The sequence below is a fragment of the Phascolarctos cinereus genome, unplaced genomic scaffold (genome assembly GCF_003287225.1).
Source record: "Phascolarctos cinereus isolate Bilbo 61053 unplaced genomic scaffold, phaCin_HiC Scaffold_4;HRSCAF=312, whole genome shotgun sequence".
NCBI lineage: Eukaryota > Metazoa > Chordata > Mammalia > Diprotodontia > Phascolarctidae > Phascolarctos > Phascolarctos cinereus.
This window is the reverse complement of record NW_027555847.1, coordinates 16,972,549-16,984,935: the sequence shown is the minus strand read 5'-3', so window position 1 is coordinate 16,984,935 and position 12,387 is coordinate 16,972,549.

Below are 12,387 nucleotides of genomic sequence, written 5' to 3'. Positions count from 1 at the left end.
GGTGGTGATTGTGGATTCTTTCTATGGTTATTTTCCCTTCTGGTTCTAGGACTTCGGGCAGTTTTCCTTTATGATTTCCTGAAAGATACTGTCCAGGCTATTTTCTTCATCATGATTTTCAGGTAGTCCGATAATTTTTAAATTGTGTCTCCTGAATCGATTTTCCAGGTCAGCTGTTTTACTAATGAGGTATTGTACGTTTTTATATATTTTTTCATTTTTTTGTTTCTGTTTAACTGATTCTTGCTCTCTCATAGAGACATTAGTTTCCACTTGTCCAATTCTAGTTTTTAACAGATTGTTTTCTTCTGTTATTTTTTGTTCTTCCCTCTTCAATTGGCCAATTGTGTTTTTTAGGGACTTGTTTCTTCAGTGTATTTTTTTTCCAATTGGCCATTGTATTTTTTAAGGACTCTTCTACCTCTCTCATTTGACTATTAAAATCCTTCTTGAGCTCTTCTAAGAAGGCTTTTTGGGCTTAAGACCAGTTCATACTCCCTTTTGTTGTTGCAGATGTGGGTTTGTTGACAATGTTGTCTTCTTCAGAATTTCTGTCCTGATCTTCACTCTTCTCATAATATGAATCTATGGTATGTTTCTTTTTACTCATGGTGTTTCTTTATTCCCTGGCCTTTAAAGAGATTGATCTCTCCTGCTGGGGAACAGAGGGCACTGACCCAAGCTTCTTGTGTTGGGAGCCCAGGTCTTGGTCACCGGCTTTGTGTGCTGGGACCTCTTATGTTGGCAATTGGAGGCTGTAGGTTTCTGGCAGCTGACCTTGTGTTGGGCTGGAATCAGCAAGGCTGGAACTTTCAGGCAATTCTAGGTTGCCTGCTTTTCCTTTCCTTTAGCTTTCTTCAGCTCCTTTTAAATGGGTGCTGCAGGGTGTTTATCTGCCTGGGGCGCCCTGCAGTGTTGTCTCCCTCATTTCTGCTAATGCACTGGGAGATTCCTTTGCAGTAGAGTGCCAAGGCACCTGGTGGTTTTCTGAGCTGGCTTCCACCAGTTCCCCCTGCTCTCACTGAGGCACTTGGAGGTCCAGGTGTTGGTGTTTGCCTGTTCTATCACCTGTGCTTCAGGATATCTTCACAATTGGAGGCTGCAGGCCTCTGACAACTCACCTGGTGTTGGGCTGGAACCAGCAAGGCCAGGGCTTTAGGAAGCCTTTAGGTTGTTTTCTTCACCTCCTTGCAGATGAATGCCAGAGGAAACTTATCAGCCTGGGGCCCCAGCTCTGCCTTCCCTATTTTTGCTGAGGCACTAGGAGACCCGTTTACTGGGCTGCTTTACTGCTGCTCCCCATCTTTCTTCTAGTTCAGCTGTTCCAGGGTTTTTTTCTGGGGTGATATTTTCTGGGTGTTCAGAGGTTGATAGGGGAGAATGAGATCAACTACCTTTTCACTCCGCCATCTTGGCTCCTGTTTATTCTCAATGAATTCCAAACGTGCATTTCCTTCCTCTCACACTGCTTAGGGTCTCCACGTTCCACTACAACAATTTCCAAAGCTTGTGCTAGATTCTAGTGCTTGCTGTAAAAGCCAAAATGAAACAGACCCTGTCTTCAAGAAGCATATGTTCTACAGAGGGGATATAATATTTACATAGATAAGTTAATTCAAAATATTTGCAATATATATCCAAAGTAATGGGTGGGGGAATAACACTTGAGCTGAGTTTCGAAAAGGAATAAGAGATTCTAAGAAGTAATAATAAGGAAAGAGAGCACTCTACATATGGGGGGAGGTGGGATATCCTGTGCCAAGGCTAAAAAAATAAGAGATAGAAAGTTCTGTATAAATGTCCAGGGAGAGGCAAGGTCAGCTGGCACGTGAAAATCACTAGAGGGGATACGGGAATTCAGTCTAGATAGACAGGCTAGAGCCCAGTTGGGAGTGGCTTTAAATGCACAAGAGTTCATGTTTTATTCTAGAGGCACTGGGGAGCCATAGAAGCTTGGTGATCATGGTCGTATTTGTGCTTCAGGAAAATAACTTTGACAGTTGTGTGGAGGTTGGTTTGAAGTGGAGAGAGGATGAAAGCTGGTCTCTCTTCCTCCTATCTTCCTCACCACCCCCCACCATTGATAGTTCAGACTAGATCAGTGAAACAATGGAAGTAAGTTCTCAAGAAACTTTAGAGAGGCCTCTAGAGGAAACTGGAGAGTCACTTTCCTTAGAGGCCTCTTGCCTGTCACATTGAACCCAACTAAGCAATAGGGGAAAATATGTTCTAGGGGGCAGTGATGGCCACAGTAACTATACAATGAGTATATGATTGTCCAGATGCCATTTCCAGTGAGACTTGGGGAGGAAAGGTGTACTTATAATTCAGGAATGACATAATTGCAAAATGACTTGGGTAGGACAATGTATGTATACTATGGTTGTATGTGCACAGAGGCATACAGGTACTGAGTTCTGAGTCCATTTTTGTGCATTGACTATCTGTAGCTTGGAGGCAGGATGCATCAGTGGTTAGAATGTTGGACTTGGAGTCAAAGAAACCTGAATTTAAATCTCATTCCTGACACTTAATAGCTGTGTGATCATGGTCTAACCATTTAACCTCAGTTTCCTCATCACTGAAATGAAGGCCATAATGCCAGGAGCACCCACCTCATGGTGTTGTTCTGAAGCTCAAATGAGACAGGCATTATTAAATGAGCCACAACTTTTAAGATGCTATGGAAGCATCAGTTGTTACTCATGGATTGCATTCACCTGCTTGGAAGGCTTATCCCCAGTTATGCCTTACAGACTTTGGGTCTGATCCCATAGATATTTCATTACTAGTAGACTGTCAGCTTCTTCACAAGGGCATGAGCTTCTTAGGGACTGTGGTGCTCATATACCTACTTACAGCCTCTCCAGGTCCTAGCATAGTGACTTATACACCATAGGGGCTAAATAAATTTGTCAGGTAGATGGATTAATGAATGAAAAGATAGATAGAGATAAATAGATAGAAAGATGGATGCATAGATTGATAATGGATGGATGGAGAGATAGACAGTTGCATAAACAGATGGACGGACAGACAGACGCATAGATAGATAATGGATGGACGGATGGATAGATGGATAGATGGAGAGATAGACATACAAATGGATGGACAGATTGATGGATGGAGAGATAGATAGATAGATAGATAGATAGATAGATAGATAGATAGATACATAGAATAGGAATAACTCTTCCCTAACCTGAGACAGGCCCTGCAGTAGAGCCCATTTTGACAGAAGCCTTCTTCCTCAGACCAAAGTTTGGTACTGATTGGACAGTTTGTTATTCTCTCAGGGCAGCTAGCTGTCAGCGGTAGCCAGGAGAATGATTGGCTCTCAAATCCTTCCTTTCCCTCATTCCCTAAACCTCCTTCTATGCAGAAGACAGGTGCAGTTCAGTACTATCTCCCACTGAGTGTGAGACGTGCCCTCCAGCCTTAGAGAGGTTAAGCCACATCAGCCCAAGGTGTCCCCTTGCCTGTACCCTTGAACCCCTGTGCCATGTTTTCAGGATTGTTTCCTCGATGCCTAGAATGGTCCTCTGTGTGTCTGAGGTCAGGAGGGGAAGAAGGAGAAGTTCAGGTTTATTCTTGGTGAATTCTGAACACGCATTTCCTTCCTCTCCCACTGCTTAGTGTCTCAGCATTCCACTAAGATAATCACCAAAAGAGGAAAAGTAGATGAGCTGGGATGTTTTGGAGGATATGAAATACTTCACAATTAAATAAGGTATAGCTAAGCACTGGGCTCATCACCGGTGATGGGTGGGTTTCTGCTAAGCTGCAAATGAATTCAACGCAGGACAGCATTCCAAATAGCTCTTACAAGCTTTTCTTTTATTATTTTTACTTGGTTATGCTCTGACTCTCGTCCAGAATTGTACTTAATGCCCTCGTCTGAAGTTGTGGAAATGGCCCCCCATGGTATAGTGTGGCAGTCAAAGGATATTGCCTTTGGAAGCTGCTAATGGCCCATGAAGAGGAAACAGCAGCAAATGGGAGAAGAGGCTTCCAAAAGAATCCGGGCAGAAACACTCACGCCTTCCCTTTTAGCATCTGTCCGCCGGGATTGAGCCACAAGCAGGCTGAATGGAGCATGATACCAGGGAGGGAGGGACACAGATTCTCGAAGAAGCAGCTCCAGAAATACTGCCTATATCTAGGTCCTCCCTCCCCCCCCGTAGCTCTTAATTAAAAGACAAGATTTACTTTGAAAAGCATAATTAGTCTTCAGGTTCTCAGTGCATGGGGAGAGTTGAAACCAAGAATGAATGGTCAAGGGGTTGGGGTCACCTGTAAAAATAATCAATTCCATCTGAAGGGACAAAATCTATTTTGTGGCAATAATCTGGTAATAACAAGGAGTCCCTTCTCCACTCAGCACTCAGAAGATAGAGATGTGGCTTGGATCTGCAATTGCATCAGTTTAAGGAACTCTCCAGAGAGGAAGCAATCTCAACCAATGCAGGTCAACATTTTCTCTGTAAATTATCATCTTTTAGTGTTGTCTGGAGCACTAAGAGGTTAAGTAATTTGACTAGGATCATGCAGCCACTATGTAGCACAAGCATGACTTGAACACAGGTTTTTGGGACTGGCTGTTTTTCCACTGCACCTAACTGCCTCTTCCCAAACAAGGAAGTGTTTGGCTGTTGATGTCTTGGGTCAAGAGGTGAGGGCAATGCTTCTTCACATCTACTCCCACTCCTCTCTTTCTCAATATTTGTTCCTTGAGTTAATCTGCCAGAGAAGAAAGTAAAATATCTGGCACCCACATTCCTGTTTCTGGAAGAAAGATAAGCAATACACAGTAAGTCTTTCTCTTTATCCAGAACGCATGCTATTCTGAAGCCCCACCTAAAACTCGGCCATCTAGAAACCTCAGCTATCCATACCTCAGCTGAGAACTAGAAAAATAAACAACAAAAAAGATCTCTAAGCAGCCAAAACAGGTGTCACAAAGCACATGCACTAAATTTCCTGTGTTTTGCTTCTAGGAGAGCTCCCTCTGGCTCTGACTAAGAACCCATGCACTTCCATTTTACACACAATGCTAGCAAGCTTCCAAGCTCAGAATGAAAGCAACACTTTAGAGATTAGGCAAGGGGTTGTCAACAGGGACAAAAAATGAGAATTGATGATGGGACAGCAAGATGGGAGACTAGAAAAATGAGGAAAAGTGGGAAGAAGCACTCCCAAAGGCAGCATCCAGGCATGACAGCACCAAACGTCAACAGATGCTCAGGGTAAGGATACAAAATCATAAAGGAAAGTTAAAGGTGGTTCATTGTGCTCCTTTAGCATCAGAGAAAAGTGCATAAGAGAGATGTTTTATAGAATTTAAGGTAAGAATTACTTCATTCTTATCCTTATCTGCTAGGACCTTGTCGCTAAGCCTCTTGGGCCTCAGTTTCCTTAACTGTGAAGGGGATTGGACAAGGCGGCATTCTAGGTCCCTCCCAGCTCCAGAGCTAGGCTTCTATGAGCCCAGGTGCCTATCATAGCACCTTGAATTTCGCAGGTGAGTATAACAGTGCCTGATGTTCATGCATCACCAGAAAGACAGCATTTCCTGATGGAGAGATGGCCTGGATTAAAATCCTGCTTCTGTCACACCAGACTGTGTGACCCTGGATAAGTCACTTAACATCTCAGTTCTCCAGGTAGCTCTCCAATACTGTCAGTTGAAGAAAACTTGATGACCTGCACTGTCAGAGGTAGGTCCTGATTTTTTTAAACATAGCACTTTGAGATCTGCACTGTGCTTTACATACAGTATCTTATTTGAATCTCTTAAAGACCTTGGGAAGTAATCACTAGTGGTATTATTACTCCCATTTTACAGGTAAAGAAATCAAGGCCCAGAAAGATAAAGTCACTTGTCCAAGGTCCCACAACTATTCAGTTTCAGAGGCAGGATTTGAACTAAGGGCTTTTGGCTCCAGGATTGCCAAGACACCTTTCAAATATTTATTTATTTATTAAGGACCACTTAATATAGTGGAAAGAGTGAGGACGTGGGGTCTGAATCATCTCTTAAGCACTAATAGCTGAGTAGTCAGAACTAGACTGGACACAATCTGGCAGACTGGCACATAGTAGGTGCTTAACACACGCTTGTTGTTTGATTGTTACCTAAGGTCACAGAAATAGTAAATAGCAGCCATGGGACTTGAGCCCAGGCTCTCTGATTCCAGAGTCAGTATTCTTTCCACTATAACCCAATAGCTCACTCCTTTACAGCAGGGGTTTTAACCTGGTGTCTGTGAAATCATTTTTACAAATAATTTTAATAAAATTTTTATGGAAAAAAATTAAAATGTTTGATATATATATTTCAACATAATGTGCTTCTTTTTAATACTGGGTGTGGTTTTTTGCATTTAAAAACATAATTGTGAAGAGTTCACAAGCTTCCCCAGACTGCCAAAAGGGACCAGGCCCCCCAAATCCCTGCCTACGTTAGGTGATAGATATTGCCTGATATAGGAGGGGTCTTCCTAAAGGTCTGGGTTTTCTTTTTAACATTTTATGTAAACCAGTGTATCTTAGAGCTGTCCATCTCTTACCTTCCCAACCAAGCTGCAATTCTAGCCCCAGATTTCATGGATGGTACATTTGACAATACTTCATACGGTGATAATGTGCTATAGTTTACACATATCATTCATAGTGAGAAAGCAGGAATTACATGAGATATTTTTGGAAGCAGTCAAACTTGTATCCCAGAAAATGTGGAGGTGCTATTAGCTTGGGGCATTTGAGAAAAAGAAAGGATGGCTGTTGCTCCTGGAGAATTAGATTGACCACAGTCTAGTAGACTTTAGGTCAGCTTGGTTGCTTGCAAAATAAGGGTCAAATCTAGGTTGCAAATCATGCAACTTTGGCAGGACATAGCTGCATTACTGGAGTTGGGGGAGAAGTTTCCTGAATGTGGGGATGTCTGTGGATTTCATTGAGATACTGACCCATAGAATGGGAACCAGGCAGCAATTTGAGTGTCAACATTTTCCTCCTCCAGTCATGTCACAGAATCCCAATTGGAAGGAAATTTAAGGCCATGTAGTCCAAGTGACACCAATTAATCAATATTTATTAAGCTATTGTTCTAAGAACCGGGGATACAAAAAGAAGCAAAAGACAGCTTCTGCCCTCAAGGAGCTTACAGTCTGATGGGGAAGACAACATGCAAACAAATACATACAAAGTAAGCTGTATACAGGATAACTAGAAGATAACTAACAGAAGGAAGGCATTGGAATTAAGTGGGTTTGGGAAAGACTTCCTATAGAAGGTGGGGTTTTAGTTGAGACTTGATGGAAGCCACTCAATAGAGCAGAGGAGGAACTGTTCCAAGCAGAGAAGACAACTCAAGAGAATGCCCAGAGCCAAGAGATGGTGGGTCATATTCAAGGAACAACCATGAGACAAGCACCAGAAGGAGACTGTCCTCCATAATTGATGTCCAAAGTGACCACTTGAAGCCTTAAAGTGAGGGGTTGCCGCTCCCTCCCAAGCAAGCTCCTTCCACTTTTGGACAGCTCCAGCTGGTAGGAGGTTTTTCCCACTATCCAGCCCCAATGTTTCCTCAGAAGTTTTTGCCCATTGTTCCACTCCTCCTCGAGACCCAGCAGGATGTCTGTCCAGTTCTTCATCTCCATAACATTTCAGGTACTTGAAGACGGCTATGAAATCTTCTCACAATTCCTCACACCATGTCTTCACAATTCTCAGTTTAAACCCCCCAGATTTCTCCAATCTATCCTTGCATTGTGTAGTCTCTGGTTGCTTCAACATCTGTCTATTCTGCTCAGAGGGCTCTCAGCTTCTCAATGCGCTCCCTAAAATATAATGCCCAGAACTGAACACAAAATAGGAAGAGGTACTCTGACCAGTGCTGGTCTCCCTGTCTCAGATCTTTCCTTCCTCCAGTCCATCTCTCAGCTGCCAAAAAGATCTTCCTAAGGGGCAGGGCTGACCATATCACTCCACTTACTCAAATTCCAGTGACTGGAGTAAATGGAAAATCCTCTGTTCTGTGTTGAGAGACCTTTATAACCTGGCCTATTCCTGACACCTTTCTAGTCTGTTGCTTCTTTTCTGCCTTCCACATTATCTACAATCTTATCAACATCAGCCTTTTTACTGTTCCTCACCATCTCCTGTCCCAGTCAGCACCTTTGCACTGGCTGTACTCCATGCCCAGAATGATCACCACCTTCCTGACTTCCTCCAAGACTCAGCAACAAGGTGACAAAGTGCATAGAATGCTTCACCTGGAGTCACGAAGACCTGAGTTCAATTCTGCTTCAGACATGTATTAGCTGTATGACCCTGGGTTGGGAAGCATTTAATCTCTGTCTACCTCGGTTTCCTCATGTGTAAAATGGAGATAACAATAGCACCTACTTCACAGGGCTATTGTGAGGATCAAATAATATGATTTGTAAAGTGCTTTACAAGCCATAAAGTACCATAGAAATGCTAGCCAGTATTATTATTATCTCCCAGTTATACTGTACGTGTCTTGTGTGTACTATGAGAATTGAGTGAACCAAACTGACTCTATCTCATGACTCAGTTCTGGATCTAGCTTAGTTCCTTTTCTATTCAATCATGGGTCTAGTCCAATTTCCGTCTTGTGAGAAAACTTGATTCAATTGTGGGGGAACTTTATTGCATTGTTTGAACCAAGCCCTACATGGCTGGGAAGATGGCCCACCTCTACCTGTTGCTTAGAAATCTTAACTAATGACCTAGGTTATGCTGACCACAAACCCAGTCAGAGCCAAAGATTGAGGCAAGAAGTTTTCTCACAGTTACGCATCTCAAACAACCCATGCGTCTTATCTGAAAACTGGCCCTATACTGATCAACCAGTTATTGTTTCTTTTTTTCTTTTTTTTTTGTGGGACAATCAGGGTTAAGCAACTTGCCCAGAGTCACACAGCCAGTGAGCAACATGGATCTGAGGCCAGGTTTGAACTCAGGTCCTCCTGAGTCCAGGGCAGGTGCTCTATCCACTGTGCCAGTTAGCAGCCCATCAGTTATTGCTTCCATGTTCTTTTGATTGAATAGATACTTGCAGGGAGTGCAAGTATTTTTCTGACTTCAGGGAATTGCACCTGTTTGTTTTCCCCCTTCTAACTTAGAAAGTCTCTAATCTTTACTCCAATTAGAAATAAGATTACTTAATTTGTATCCTGCTTAATTGTTTTCTTTTAAGTAATTGGTCTTAGTTGGTCAATTATTTTCCATATGTTAAAATCTGCCTCACTGTATTCAGGGTCTTCGACTGACTGGGGAGTTCATTGACCCATTCATTATGCCTGCTTTACTAATAAATCATATAACTTGGATTGTTCCCTCAGGTGTTATTGACTAGCCATCAGAGCATGTAGATACTTGCATGTTATCTCCCCAGTTAAAATGTAAGCTCTTTGAGGGTAGGAACCATATTTTCTGCTTTTCTTTGAATCCCCAGCACTTAGCACAAAGCCTGGCACGACAATACTCATGTAGTACACGCTTGTTGAGTATTAGCTCCCTTGTGATGGACGTTATTTGCTGAGCAAGTCATGCTCCATGATACCAGTGATCACCTATGAGGTTTGAAACCTCACTGGCCATTGAAACTGAATGTCTCATCGAACAAAGTGATGCTTCTGGGTGTTCCTAGCATAGACTCTCATGTGACTTCAACATATGTGGGAGGGGGAACCTCTGCATTTTGCCCTCACTTTATCCTTCTCCAGAGTGGAGTGTTCTAGGGGCCACAATTTAGGAAGGATAAGGATAAACTAGAAAGCATTCAGAAGAGGCAACCAGGATGGCAATGGGACTTTAGCTTCCATCACATGGGGATTGTTTGAGGGAGCTGGGATGTTGTGTGGTGGAAGGATTAAGCTTCTTCAGTTTGGCTCCAGAAGGCAGAAGGCAGAACAATGGGGGGAAGTGGGGGGGAAAGCCAATTTAGAGCTCAAGCCAGGAAAAAAACCCACTAAGGATTAGAGGCGTTTCAAAGTGGAGACTGCATGGGCAACCATGTCAGTGTGGCTCATAGAAGGCGCTCCCTTTGTGGATGGATTGGGTTAGAGGGCCACTGACATCCTATCTAACTCTCCCAGTTCTGTGATTCTGTGACCTTGGGGTAGATTCTTTAACATTATATTTTGTTCTATTGCATTAATTTTTTTTTAAAGTCAACCAACAAGAGGCACAGAAGAATTTTCTTTCTGTTTTCTACAGATCTAGTCAATTGATTGTGTGGATATAAAGACATGATCAGTTGAAACAACTCATCCTCAGAAGCCTGTCTATCCCCTACTTATCAACTACATTCCCACATGCTGGTTCACCTTACTATACCCTGGGTGTTGGGCTATGAGTTAAACAAATAAGAGCATACTTCCCCAGGGGTCCTTGCCCAACAGTCACATGGCAGCCAACATGGGATAAGCAGGCATGTTGCACAGCCATACCCAGAAAGAAACAGGAGAACCATTTTCCAGAAAGACATCCACTCCACCCCATCTCTACCCCATGTGTTATATACATTTTGCCAGCTTGCTTTGATACATGGTTGAAGTTGATTCCCAATTCTATGATCCTCATCGGGATCTACCGTGTGGGACCATATTGACTCAACATATGTTGGTTTTACAGAAAACTAGAATAACTTTGACCTATTTCCCAAACCCCAAAGTTTAGATCGCTTATAAACATTCAACAATTTAGGTTCTGGAGAAATCAATTACATTTAAGACATCTGCACTCCCCATTCAGAAGGATAGAAATGCAAATTCTTTGAAAAATACCAGTCTATGAATATCTGTAAATATTTTAAAAATCACTTTGCAAATTAAATCTAAATGTAACTCTACAGACTCAGTTTGTATATCCTTTGGAGAGCAATGCAGGGGGAATCATTTTGTAACTGTCGAGATTATGTGTTGCCTCAAAATAAAGGACTTAATTTTCCCGTGTAACCATAACTTTGTGGCTTACAGCCATGAATATTTTTCATCTTCTCTTCCTCCCCAAACAATGACAATAATAATAAAATAATAATAATAAAATTTAGTAGGAAAAAATATTACCCTGAGACAGTCATGTTTACTGTGTAGTGATTTCCCAACAGAAATTAACTCAAAACAAATTTACATTCTACATTTAAAGAAGCTATAAATAATTCATATTTTCATATCATCAGCACTGTGCCTCCCTTACACTGGGGCACCTGTAATTTTTTCCATTGATCTGTTCTAAATTGTGACTTGGTAGCTCATTATCACATTTTTTTTTGTACCTCTGCTCTAGAGCAGTAATTTAATAGTCTTCAGTAGAATTATGTTCAATTAAAATGTATTCAGTTTTACCATTCAAAACCTTTTTAGACTTTAATCTAATTGCTGTAGGTTTTCTTTTTATGCACCATTGACATACCTTATTTATTCACTCGGTGCACAGAAATGTTAAAGACTATCATATTAAACGCTAAATAAATAGAACCCTTGACTGTGGGGCATGGCTAAAGCTGTGTCCTGTCTGCTTTCCTATGGCATGGCCATTTTTATGCCAGCAAGACAGAAATTACTGAATCAGCAGAATTCTTCGTCTGTCTTTCTCACATGGCAGTTTGGAAGATGGGGGAAGGGACAGAGAATAGTTTATACTCTTTCCAATGGGCTATAAGGTGTGGAAATGAAAATTGACTGGGGGTGGAGGGGGGTTACCAGTTCCATTTGCTTTTTAAAAGAGCATATAATCTATTTTTATCTCACTGTTGAGTTCAGCACAGGCCGAAATATCACACATTCATTCATCCATTGAGATAGACATATGGGCTAGAGAATGAGAAATTCCAAGTAGTCAGCTAGGAAACCCAAATGCATTTCTATTCAAAACACTATCACAGATTTGCCTGATCATTCCGGAAAGCCATTTGAAATTGTGCCAAGAAAGTGACTAAATGTCCATACTCTCTGCCCCAGAGATCCAGCTGCTACCTCCAGAGGAGGTAGAAAGAAAGGCCTTAAAGACATCAAACTATTGATAGCCGTTTGTTCTATAGAAACCAAGAACTGGAGACTAAGTAGATGCCCAATGATTGGGAATGGCTAAACAAGCTGTGTGTACATGAGCCATGGACTATTGCACCACTAAGAACAGATGAATACAAAAAATGCAGGGAAGCTTGAAAAGATTTACGTTAATTGTTGCAAAGCCAAGTGAGCAGAACTGGTATTGCAGGATAGGCTCTATTCCAGCTGGTTGAGTGCTTCAAGTTTGCAACTGGAATGAAATGAGATGCTCATAGACCATTCAACAGGAAACAAAAGGAGATTCACTTACTCATAGCTGGGAAAAGATATTCAGCAAGGATAG